Source organism: Macaca thibetana, chromosome 2 (genome assembly GCF_024542745.1).
Source record: "Macaca thibetana thibetana isolate TM-01 chromosome 2, ASM2454274v1, whole genome shotgun sequence".
NCBI classification, from domain to species: domain Eukaryota; kingdom Metazoa; phylum Chordata; class Mammalia; order Primates; family Cercopithecidae; genus Macaca; species Macaca thibetana.
In genome coordinates, this window is record NC_065579.1 from 94169556 (window position 1) to 94182757 (window position 13202).

The 13202-nt window shown below is 37.4% G+C and overlaps 2 protein-coding genes and 1 non-coding gene across 6 annotated transcripts in view; all 3 read left to right on the forward strand.

The window, feature by feature from the left end:
- The window catches only part of MYRIP (myosin VIIA and Rab interacting protein), a 418438-nt gene that overhangs the window by 158298 nt on the left and 246938 nt on the right, over window positions 1-13202 (forward strand). The window lies entirely within an intron of this gene.
- Window positions 1-13202, forward strand: part of RPL14 (ribosomal protein L14) — a 575215-nt gene that overhangs the window by 124926 nt on the left and 437087 nt on the right. The window lies entirely within an intron of this gene.
- LOC126949596 (U4 spliceosomal RNA) lies at window positions 11121-11262 on the forward strand. Its single transcript, XR_007723857.1, has one exon. It is a non-coding gene; the product is annotated as a U4 spliceosomal RNA (small nuclear RNA).

A 13202-nucleotide genomic window follows, 5' to 3' on the forward strand; every position in this document is an offset into this window, starting at 1 on the left:
AATGGCGATCATTAAAAAGTTAGGAAACAACAGGTGCTGGAGAGGATGTGGAGAAATAGGAACACATCTACACTGTTGGTGGGACTGTAAACTAGTTCAACCATTGTGGAAGACAGTGTGGCAATTCCTCAAGAATCTAGAACTAGAAATACCATTTGACCCAGCCATCCCATTACTGGGTATATAAAGGATTATAAATCATGCTGCTGTAAAGACACATGCACATGTATGTTTATTGCAGCACTATTCACAATAGCAAAGACTTGGAACCAACCCATATGTCCATCAATGATAGACTGGATTAAGAAAATGTGGCACATACACATCATAGAATACTATGCAGCCGTAAAAACGGATGAGTTCATGTCCTTTGTAGGGACATGGATTAAGCTGGAAACCATCATTCTGAACAAACTATCACAAGGACAGAAAACCAAACACTGCATGTTCTCACTCATAGGTGGGAATTGAACAATGAGAACACTTGGACACAGGATGGGGAACATCATACACCAGGGCCTGTCATGGGGTGTGGGGAGGGGGGGAGAGATAGCATTAGGAGATATACCTAATGTAAATGGTGAGTTAATGGGTGCAGCACACCAACATGGCACGTGTATACGTATGTAACAAACCTGCATGTTGTGCACATGCACTGTAGAACTTGAAGTATAATTAAAAAAACAAAAGAAAACTTACTGAATCTTAGTTTATAATTAAAAGCAACACTAAAACAGCAAGTGGATTGTATAGAAGTATGAAAGTTTTAAGTATTAATTCAATATAATTAAATATTGTATAACATAGGTTGAATAACTGAGAGCAGAGTTCAACAGATTTATATCTGAAACGTTTTTCTTCTGAATGGCAGCGCTCCTGTCTAGCACCATGGTGTTCGTGATTCCTTATCAACTTAGTGCCCCCCATGTGAGCAGGCTGAATTGAGCACTTGTGATGCCAGGTACAAAACAGGTAGGAAAAAGACTTTGTTGTGTATAGCAAAGAAGAAACTGGCATCAGCTTCCTGAGCCTTCATGCATCTCCCATTCCCAATCTTTAGGAAGGCCTTTCTCTTGGTTCTGGCATTATCCCTGGGAATGAGTGGGATCAGCAGTGGATGTGACCGTGACTTGTTCCTCCAGTCCCCGTCACTGGCTTAGGGAACATCATAAGAGCCAGTGGGTTTGGCTCTTAGAAATACGTGACCAGTGAAACTCACTAGTCCCATCTCTTGCACCTAGTTCAGTCTGTTCATACTGTCACTCCCTTTCCCCCATTCTTTCCTGCATCTCCCCAAAGCGCATCATATCCAAAGTAGGAATCAATTCTCACTGAACATTTATTCCTGAGACTTTCTTGTAAAAAACACATGAGTCCTATTAATAAACAATTGTTTAATTTTACTTAGGGAGGCAAAGTTTAATAATAGCATGCAGTAAACTTTTTGTTAATGATTATGATTGTTCTTTTTCCTTCTTTTCCCTAATCATGGGGGAAAATGTAGTTCATTAGCAAGTTGACCTGCTCTCTTGTTTTCATTCACCAAGCAGAACTCTAAAGAATTGATTCAGCTTTGCAGAGGAACAATATTATATTAAGACAGCACTATTTCTACAGTTAAACTAGCATGACTAGCTTATAAATCAAAGCAGTGCTATTGGCGCCACATATATGTGTTGTGTATTTCTTTTGGCAAAGTTACAACTTTAAAGAATTGACATTTTGGATCACCATGTGGTAGTTTAGCCATAACCGGTTGCTAATGAGGGAATCAAGACAGAGGCAGATGTTTCCTTAAATGTGAGCTTACATAAGCCACTTTAGTCGGTTCTGGTTTTAAACAATTGCATTTCTTGGGGAGCAAGTTGTACACTGGATCTTCCTTCTGAAAATTGATGCCTCCCCCTCATGAGTGTTGTGCTGTGCAGACAGGAACCTCATGGTGAGGAAAAGTGTAACTTTGATTGTTGCTGCTCTTTTAATGTCATGCTAAATGGAATGGCACTTCACAATCTCTCAACCACAGCAGTTTCCTCTTCTCATTCAAATCTAAGATACAAGCATTTCCCTAACTACTGTTTGAATCCAAAATGTTTATTTGGCAGACTGGTGCAAGTTGAATTCTGGAAGGAAATCTAGTTTTAAAAAATGTCTTAGAACATTATGTTCAGGGTTAAAGTCAAGGACCATATTTCCTACACATGTTGTTTTTCAGGCAATTTACCTTGAGTTTTTTGTGGAAGAAGCCAGAATGGTGCTTACAGGTGGAAGGGAAATGGTAGCAGTAGACCCAGAGAGCAAAGAGATCCACATGCATTTCCCTGATAATTATTTTATTCATTTATACTTCTATCTTACTTCAGAAAGGATTTGAAGTGGCTTGCTGTTGTAATCACAGTTCTGCTGGAAGAGATAAGGCCAAAGGAAATAAGAGGGGAGAAACAAGAAGAGATCAACCCATGTTACTCTAAACTGAATCACTTGCAGCTCCCACGATTTGCGAGTCCCATTTTCCTCTCATGTTCTGGGAGTTCAACCAGGAAAGGAAAGTGTTGAGTCTGGATTGTTGAGGCCCGAGAGTAAGGCACTGGGTTTGAAGGACAAAATCAGCCACACTGGCCTTACTTCTGGAAGACCCCAGATTTGGATTTTGGAATAACCTGTTACTAGTCAAGATATCTAATGTCAGAAGACCACATAACTGCATCTTTTAGTCCTATTCCATTATGTCTACTCTTGAAATTAGCTCCAACAAGATACATTTTCCTATTTTGTTTTGAGATATCTGCTTTTCATTAGAGCATCAGCCAGCCACACATCTTGCATTAGGACCTTTAAGTCAACAAGTAGGAGATTAAAGGGAATTAAATGCAAGCATTTCAGGTAGGCCCAGGGAATAAGGGTATTAGGTGGCAGGTTACCTGGATGGTGCAACAGGGTTAAAATTATCCCTATATGATCCTGTTTCACGAACAGAAGATGAATGGACTCTCTTAAAAGACTTTACAAGACCAGTTAAGAGCAGGATAGTATAGCATGGTAATCGACACTCTTGATGTCTAATTCATCTGGGTTCAAACTGGAGATGAGCCATTTTTTAGCTGTATGACCTTGAACAAGTGGCTCAACTTCTCAGAGCCTGTTTGCCCATCTGCAGGATGGTTATAATACCACCCATCTCCAGATTGTTATGAAGGTCAAGTAAAATTATGTACATAAAAATTTAGGCATCACGTGACACGTGGTAATCCCTCAGTAAGTGTCAGTGGTTATTGTGTCTAAACCCCTGACATGTTGTTATTGTAAGTCTGCATCTTCATTGCTTAAGGAACTGAGTGACTATTAGGAGGAATTAAATTCCCTGTCAGTCTGCTGGGAAATAATTTGGAGATGGATAAGGACCCCAAAGCACTAATGGCTACATGTTCTCTGGGCTAGTTTTTTTGTTTGTTTGTTTGTTTGTTTGTTTGTTTTACTTGTTCAATGAAGGTATGGGAATTGAGGACCTATAAAGTTCATTCTCATGTGAAAATTATCTCTGGGTGAAAGGGTGCTTCTTTGCTTGTCCAGAGATACACGTTTCCTCTGAGAAGGGCTGAAATTGCATTGCAAAATGAAGAGTTTCAAGGGCTGTAGTGCAGTTACTTCTTCACAAAACATTAGCCCAGATTGTCCTCCCACCCAGGGCTTTTCAATCCTTGGACAAGGGTGTAAAGGCATCCCTAGGTCTTAGAGAATCAGGGTCTCATGTTTTAGAGCCCTAAGTTGCTGAGTGTGGGCTGTGACTTAGAATCACTGTGTAGGAAGGTGAAAGAAAATCTGCCAGCCCATTCTTGGCCAAGATGCTAGATTTGGAAGCCAAGATTCACTTGACTTGCAAACAGTTTCTGTGTTACAGAGTGGTAGAATTATGGATGATTGATTTTTTTCAATTTAGTTTTATATTTTCAAGTTTTCATACATCAGTATTATGAAAGAACGTACACATAGGACAAACAAAGTAACAGTAAATTAATAAAGTTATGTGCAAATAATTCAATAAGCTCATGTATTAGAAGGGGCTCATATCACCTGGATGTTATAGAAATGTAAACAGAAAAGGCACACACTTTGGATTACAAAGGGTCTGGATTTGGATCCGGTATCAGCACTTTCCGGGTGACCCAGTACCAGGGCATGTGGTCTTGTTTTCTGTAAAATGGGCAGTGCTTACCTGATTTGGCAGCTGTGCAGATTAAATGAGATGATGTGAGTGAACAGCCTGGCAGAGTCAGTTTCTGTTTCTTCTTCCTGTTGGGGGAGTATTTGATGGTGTGAGAAATGAGCTATGAACAGTTCATCAAGACTGATATGTAAAGTGAGGATAACTCACTTTGTTGTCAGTTAAGCCTATATGATCTCTTTTTTCTCATCCATCCATCCATCCATCCATCCATCCATCCATCCATCCATCCATTCATCATCTTATTTATTGATGCATACATGCATGCATTCATTCACTTATTATTTCATCCCTGTTATATTGTGTGTCCTACAGTGAGCAAGATGCTATTGATGCAGATATGAATGAAATAGGTGACTTTGTTTGGAACTTGTGAATTAGTATGCAAATACAGGAGTGACCCCGATTCTTAAGCACTGTCTTGTGTTGCTATTTAAACATAAAAACATGATCACAGTAAAAACATAAAGCTTAGTCATTGAATTAAAGATGCCAGAAGGTTGATATTCTACATGTCCAAAGTTGAATATTTATGTATATGTGAACATGTGTATATTTATATTTCTAATAATCATATATCTGTCTTAAAAGTAAAAGCAATATTTTTCATGTGATTTCTCCCATTTGCTCATGGTTTGTAGCTTATTTTACTAATATAGTGACATATTCATATTATGTGTTAGAAATCTACATTTGCAAAGATCAGCTAAGTTTATGTTTAAGATTGAGAATAGTCTGGAAGGATTGTGTCTAGCCAATTACATTTTTATTCTCAATTTTAAAACTCAGTATTAAAATAGTTGACTGTCTTCTATTTTCTGTATACTATCTGGGGCAGTATGTGGTGCTGAGTGACTTAATATTTTAGATTTCTTTTTCAGCTGTACATTTAAATTCCTTTCTTATTTTAGTGTCTTTCTCCCAAGAATGTCACGTGATGCATTTAAAATGGGAAAAATATTTATTTTCATCTTCTTTAGCTTTCTTTTCTTTAATTAATTTTTAGCCCTTAATTATCATTATGAGCAACTGGGATTCTATTTTGTTTCAATTCAGAAAAACACTTTGCTTTCTACTACTTCCAAAGTATTTTAAGCAGTATGAAGAGTTTTAAATGGTACACATGATAATATAGCAGGTAAGAAATTGCTGGCATGAGTTTCAAACCAAGAGACAATAAGATGTTGTGCAATGGACCATTGATAAAGAGGTGGCAGCATGGGGCTTCTCACAATTGTGTTTGTTATTAGAGCCAGAACATGAGAAGAAATCACTTCTCTGCTCTCTAAGAGCCTTCTCTATTAAGTTATTAGGTTACTATAGATAAATTCTTAACACCTATCCGAGGTCTTAATTCTTCCCTTTCAAAACTGTGTGAAGGTTGATTTTTGTTCATGGCAAAGTCTTGTTTCGATGTTAAACTCACTGCAGAATCACTCTGAGGCCTGGCTGCAATGCTGTTTATAAAATCCTTGCTTCAGGGTCAGGCTGCAAGTAAAACATCATTTAGAAGAGCTTTTGGCCTTTCACAAAATTGTCATGAACCTTTGAAGAAGAACTTGGAATTATATACTGCTTTGTAGCATACTGCAGTAGAATTTCATAGTTGTTTTTATGGGCCATGACAATTTTTGGAAGATGCTTAAAACTTTTCTTATAATCTTCATTTAATGTGTGTATTCATCTGATCATTATAACTGCTTGGAGAATCATTAGAAGTATAAATATCTTGGGTCATTTTGATACAGACATTTTCTAGTTTTGAAAGGAAAAGGGACAGGCATTGAGTAATAGTCTGATAAAGTATTTAATGTATAAGTATAAAGCAGTAATAATTCTTTATAATTTTTTCTCCATGTCTTTCCATAAATTTTCACAAATGCATAAAGTGCATTTGTGAACATGTTACATATTAAACTGATTAATATTGTGACCCAATTGGATTTTTTTATGTACGTTTCTGTAGATCCCCAAAGCCTCCAAGTGTACTGATTTGGATGATTTTATATACATCCTTAAGACCATTTTCTGGTAGTCGTATAACTCTGAATTGCATTAAAAGAAAAAATAAAGCATTTTATAGAACTAACTGTGATTTTTCTCAATTTAAACTCTGCATTCTGCCTATTTGGAGCTACTTAATGATTTGCTGTGTCATTTCCACTCCTGAGTCAGTACAGCTTTTTTTTTTTTACTTAATTATAGCAATTAAGAATATATTTAAAGTCTCAACTCTTTGATCTTCCTAGTAGATATTTTTATTGGTTGGGGTCAGATAGAACACCTGTAGGAGATACATATTAGGAGATTTATTACAAGGAATTGGCTTATGTAATTTTGGGGACTGACTAGGCTTGATCATAATCCATGAGGCAGGTCATCAGGAAGGGCAGGCTGGAACCCTCAGGCATGAACTTCCACTGACTTAATCAGGCTTTTTCGGATTATCTAGGATAAGTGCTCTTACTTAAAATCAACTGATTATGGGTTTTAATCACACCCACAAAATACCTTCGCAGCTACACCTAGATTAACGAATAACTGGGGACTGTAGCCTAGCCAAGTTCACACATAAAATTGACAATCACAAAATTTAAATGAAAAATATTTCAAATTTAGCAAAATAATATAGATTTCTACATAATTGTATATGTTTCATATCAGTTGAAACTAGTTGTTCCTTTTGTGGTTGCAATGAAATATACATTACGAAAGTGAATGTTCAAGTCCCTATAATCTTGGACCAGGAAAAGGCCATTAGCAAGATGATGTGGGTGGTTACCCCTGAGCTTCTGTCCCTGTAGCTAGGGCAAACAGGTGGCTACTCCAAGATCTCAAGGTAAGTACACCCCAGCCTATTCTGTCTTCTTTCTTGCTTCTCAGAACTAGGCTTTCTGAAGGACTCTGTCCAATAAGTGGAGAGGGATTTCCTTGGCTGTTTAGAGTGTATCTATTGCCAAATAATTATCAAAAACAGCCAGGCTTAAACCCTGAAGCTTAGGAAGCCAAGGGAGGGCACCCTGAGTTTTACCAAGAATACTGAAGATATTAAAGGAGAGGTTCTCCAACGGTTACCAGAAAACAGGTTATAGATAATATGCACTTTAAAACTGAATGACCACTATATTTTCTTGCTTCTGCTCCAACTTCAAGAATAGTAGCTTCTTAAAGGCACAGATTATATATCCTCAGAGCATGTCATAGTGAATAGCATAGATATCAGTTAGTGTTCCAGCAGGAAATAGTACACCCAAATTAGGATAAGGAGGGGTAAACCAAAAGTTTTGTTTAAAAAGGTGTGGGCCTTCTCTAGAGAAACTCGAAATAATAGTGTAGTACCCTATAGCCATTATTTTCCTCAGTCGGTGGGGTTAGGAAAGGGAGAGATTACTGAAAGCATAAAGAGAACACGTAGAACTGAGAGTTGCCCTCATAGGTGCTGTGACCTTTGCTGAAGCGGTGTAATTAGTCCTCTGGGGAGGGAACCAAGGGAGAAGAAATACGGTACCCTGATTCTGAAAATCCACGTCACTTTCTCCCTCTAATCACCTGCCAGAGTTTCCAAATGGCTGAACCCACCAAATATCAGAGGGCCAAGGGCCCACCAATGTGATCCCTCCAAATTAGCCACCTGAGGGCACAATGGAGAGTGGACCCAGAGGGGCACACAGGACATAGAAGGCACTTCACTCACGTTATACAGCAGCTCCAAGCATGTGAGCCTGAACAAGCTATGTCATTTCTCTGAGCCTCAGTTTTCTCACCTTAAAATAATGTAATCATAGTTATCTGGCAGGGTTATTTAGGGGCAGATAGTATATGTAAATGTAAATTACTCTTTTTTTAAACTTTTATTTTAGGTTTGGCATATATGTGAAGGTTTGTCATGGGAGTTTGTTGTAGAGATTATTTCGTCATGCAGGTATTAAGCCCAGTAGCCAATAGTTATCTTTCTGCTCCTGTCCCTCCTCTCATCCTCTCTGCTCAAGTAGACCCCAGTGTCTGTTGTTCCCTTCTTTGTGTTCATAAGTTTTTATCACTTAGCGCCCATTTGTAAGTCAGAACATGCAGTATTTGGTTTTCTGTTCTTGGATTAGTTTGCTAAAGATAATGGCCTCCAGCTCCATCCATGCAAAAGACAGGATTTTATTCATCTTTAGGGCTGCATAGTATTTCGTGGTACATATGTACCATATTTTCTTTATCCAGTCTATCTTTGATAGGCATTTAGGTTGATTGAAGTCTTTACTATTGTGAATAATGCTGCAATAAACATTTGCATGCATGTCTGTATGGTAGAATGATTTATATTCCTCTGAGTGTATACCCAGTAATGAGATTGCTGGGTTGAACGGTAGTTCTGCTTTTAGCTCTTTGAGGTATTAACATACTGCTTTCCACAATGATTGAACTAATTTACACTCCCACTAACAGTGTATAAGTGTTCCAATTTCCCTGCAACCTTGCCAGCATCTGTTATTTTTTAACTTTTTATAATAGCCAGTCTGATTGGCATGAGAGCGTATCTCATTGTGGTTTTTATTTGCATTTCTCTAATGATCAGTGATAGTGAACTTTTTATCATATGCTTGCTGGCTACATGTATGTCTTCTTTTGAAAAGTGCCTTTTCATGTCCTCTACCCACTTTTTAATGGGGCTATTTGTTTTTCTCTTATAAATTTGTTTAAGTTTTTTATAGATGCTGGATATTAGATCTTTGTCAGATGCATAGTTTGTAAATTTTTTCCCATTCTGTAGATTGTCTGTTTACTCTGCTGATAGTTTTTCTGCTTTTGCTGTGCAGAATTTCTTAAGTTTAACTAGATCACACTTGATTTTTGCTTCTGTTGCAATTTCTTTTGGTGTCTTTGCTGTGAAATCTTTGCCTATTCCTATGTCCAGGATGGTATTGCCTAGGTTGTCTTCTTCCAGGGTTTTTATAGTTTTGGTTTTCACATTTAACTTTTTTTTTTACATACAGTGGCATGATATCGGCTCACTGCAACTTCCACCTCCTGGGCATGCCTCAGCCTACCAAGTGGTTGGGATTACAGGCACATGCCACCACACCAGACTTTTCTTTTTTTTTTTTTTTTTTTTTTTTTTTGGTAAAGATGGGGGTTTGCTGTGTTGGCCAGGCTGGTCTCAAACTCCTGACCTCAAGTGATCCACCTGCCTTGGCCTCCTGAAGTGCTGGGAATACAGGTATGAGCTACCACACCTGGCCACATTTAAGTCTTTCATCCATCTTGAGTTGATTTTTGTGTATGGCATAAGGAGGGGGTCCAGCTTCAATCTTCTGCATGTGGCTAGCCAGTTATCCCAGCACCATTTATTGAATAGAGAGTCTTTTCCCCATTGCTTATTTTTGTCAGCTTTCTTGAAGATCAGATGGTCGTAGGTGTACAGTCTTCTTTCTGGGCTCTCTATTCTGTTTCATTGTTCTATGTACCTGTTTTTATACCAGTATCATGCTGTTTTGGTTACTGAAGCCTTGTAGTATAGTTTGAAGTCAAGTAACATGATACCTCCAGCTTTGTTCATTTTGCTTAGGATTACCCTGGCTATTCAGGCTCTTTTTTTGGTTCCATATGAATTTTAAAATAGTTGTTTTCCAGTTCTGTGAAGAATGTCATTGGTAGTTTGATAGAAATAGCATTGAATCTGTAAATTGCTTTGGGCAGTATGACCATATTAATTATATTGATTTTTCCTATCCATGAGCATGGAATGTTTTTTCATTTGTTTGCATCTTCTCCGATTTCTTTGAGCAGTGTTTTGTAATTCTCATTGTAGAGATCTTTCACCTCCCTGGTTAGCTGTGTTCCTAGGTATTTTATTCTTTGTGTGGCAATTGTGAATGGACTTGCCTTTTTGATTTGGCTCTCAGTTTGGCTATTGTTGGTGTATGGGAATGCTAGTGATTTTTGTACATTGATTTTGTATCCTGAAACTTTGCTGAAGTTGTTTATTGGCTGGAGGAGTTCTGGGGCCGAGACTGAGGTTTTCTAGATATAGAATCATGTTGTTTGCAAACAGGTAGTTTGACCTCCTCTTTTCCTATTTTGATCCCCTTTATTTATTTCTATTGCTTGATTGCCCTGACTAGGACTTCTAATACTGTGTTGAGTATGAGTGGTGAGAGAAGGCATCCTTGTCATGTGCTGGTTTTCAAGGAAAATGTTTCCAGCTTTTGTCCATTCAGTATAATGTTGGCTGTAGGTTTGTCATAGATGGTTCTTATTATTTTCGGGTATGTTCCTTCAATAAGTAGTTTATTGAGAGTTTTTAACATGAAAGGATATTGAATTTTAGTGAAAGCCTTTTCTATATCTATTGAGATAATCATGTGGTTTTTGTCTTTAGTTCTGTTTATGTGATGAATCACATTTATTGATTTGCATATGTTGAATCAACCTTGTATCTTGGGGATGAAGCCTACTTGATCATGGTGGCTTAGCTTTTTTGTTGTGCTGCTGGATTCTATTTGCAAGTATTTTGTTGAGGATTTTTGCATCAACATTCAACAAAGATATTGGCATGAAGGTTTCCTTTTTTGTTGTGTCTCTCTCAGGTCTTGGTATCAAGATGACGCTGGCCTAATAGAATGAGTTTGGGAAGAGTCCCTCCTCAATTTTTTGGAATGGTTTCTGTAGGAATGGTACCAACTCTTCTTTGTACATCTGGTAGAATTTGGCTGTGAATCTTTCAGGTCCCAGGCTTTTTTTGGTTGTTAGGCTGTTTATTACTGACCCAATTTTGGAGCTTGTTGTTAGTCTGTTCAGGGAATCAGTTTCTTACTGGTTTAGTCTTGGTAGAGTGTATGTGTCCAGTAATTCATCTGTCTCTTCTAGGTTTTCTGGTTTCTGTGTGTTCATTACTCTTAACAATAGATGGAGCTTCACACAGTGGCAATTGTTGTAGCCAGTGAGGTTTATCTGAAGCACAATTATTGCTAATTGAAAACTTTTCCCAGTACCCTGCTGTGATGACTTGAAATAGAGTTGGCATTGGCAGTTTTTGACAGTCCCTGCAGAGGCTAAATAAAAAAAAAAAAAAAACAATAGATAGCATTCAATATAATAACTGCTACTGTTATTATAGTTGTCGCCACTGTTGTTACCTCAACTAATTCATAAAATAGATAAGAATTTCATTTCACAACAGGGAAAGAGGTAAGAGATTGAGGAAGCATTTTGTACTGTGTTAGAATAACTGTAGCATCTTACGTGTATGTGTGTGTGTGTGTGTGTGTGTGTGTGTGTGTGTGTATGTGTTAACCTAAACTCTGATCATAAGACAAAGTGCCCCATCTCCTTTCAGTGCTCCTACTGATCATACATTTCTACTTTTCCCTACTTATTTGCCAGAGATAAAAAGAAAATTAGTAAACTACCCCAGTTCGAATTCCATTTCCCTCCAGCCTACCTCATGATGGAGAATTTAATGACAGAAAGTGGCTGAAAGATTTGGGATTAGTGGGGAGAAATTGTGACTAATGCACATTGTTTAACTTTGTAATTACTACAATGTGATTTCATAAAAACTGTATTAGGCAGATAATAACATTGTGAGTTGTAATTGTGTCTACATATGTAATTTCTTTTCTCTATAGTATTTAGGATTATAGGGAGGATTTTTAGATATGTAGGGAAAAAAGTAATTTTTTGCTTAGCACTCATATGTTCTTAGTTGAAACAGACACTTGTAATAACAACAACAGCAACAACAACAAAAAAGCAGATTAACAAGGGAAAAACAGAAATTTGTTAACATGCATATTTCATACATACATGGGAGATACCTAGAGAAGGAGTAATTATCAAAGAGGTGACTCTGAATTACACTTTATATAACATCTTCAAAAAGAACAGTAAATTTTTAGAGAAGTGACAGAACAAAGGAAATGGACTTTGAGTCTCCAGGGGCCGCAACTTGTGGGAAGGCAAATAAAGGCTAGTTAGTTAAAGTTTGTTAATGTAGATTCCTCTGGTGCCATCTCCAGGTCCATAAGGGTCTAAAGTTTTCATTGGTTAGCTTTTGTTCTTCCTGGTAGAAAGGGGAGATGGGATATATTATGTTTTTGTAAATTTATGTCCTGATTTTAGGCAAATAGAAGGAGGGCAGAGAGCTCTCAGGTATCTACTTCTTTCTTGCCTTCAGCTCAACAATCCTCCTGTCAAAAGGTGTATTGGGGGTGGCATATTATGGCCTCTCACAGTTACAATAGTATAGATAATAGCATATATATTGATAGTCTAGATTATTATGCTTTACTTAAAAATACAGTTTAGATCATAAATCAAATAGAAAACCAGATGGAAGCATTTTAAAAATTCATCTTGGAGAAGGTTCAAAAGGTATCTGTTGTCATTGCACAAAAGAAACCTGTACCTTCAAGGTCCCGGGAACACCAGCGATAGCAGACTGATTTGGCATCAGCTGACCATGTGCTAACTGGGAACAGGACTTCTTAGAGATCACCAAGAAATCACCTCATTCTTTAGCCTTGGTCATATAATTAAATTTGAGTCTAATGCTCTAATCTTTAGATTATTTTGAATTAAATTCTTATTTATACCTTATGACAAGCACTCTGTTCTGTCTTCGTGGATGAGACTCCCAGCTGTGAATAAAGCCAGGTTGGAGGTTTTGCTACAGTTTATCATATTATACCTATGAATGATTCATGTGCCATCTGTTGACCATAAATCCAGTTAAGGAATTCTAATAAATGTACGTTTTCTACTTCCTAGAGTAAAGCAGAATTGGCATTTACAACCTTCCTTAGCAATAAAATGCCAGTAAAAATATAATTGACACTTATGGTTCTTTGCTATTCCTAAGCATTAATCACCTTAAAACGCAGTATCAGGTATCTGTATTTCCATGACTATTAGCTACAAAATGTTGGCAACATGTTAAACTTCAATTACTTTTTATAATATCTTATATTCACATGAGCAAGATTTAATGACT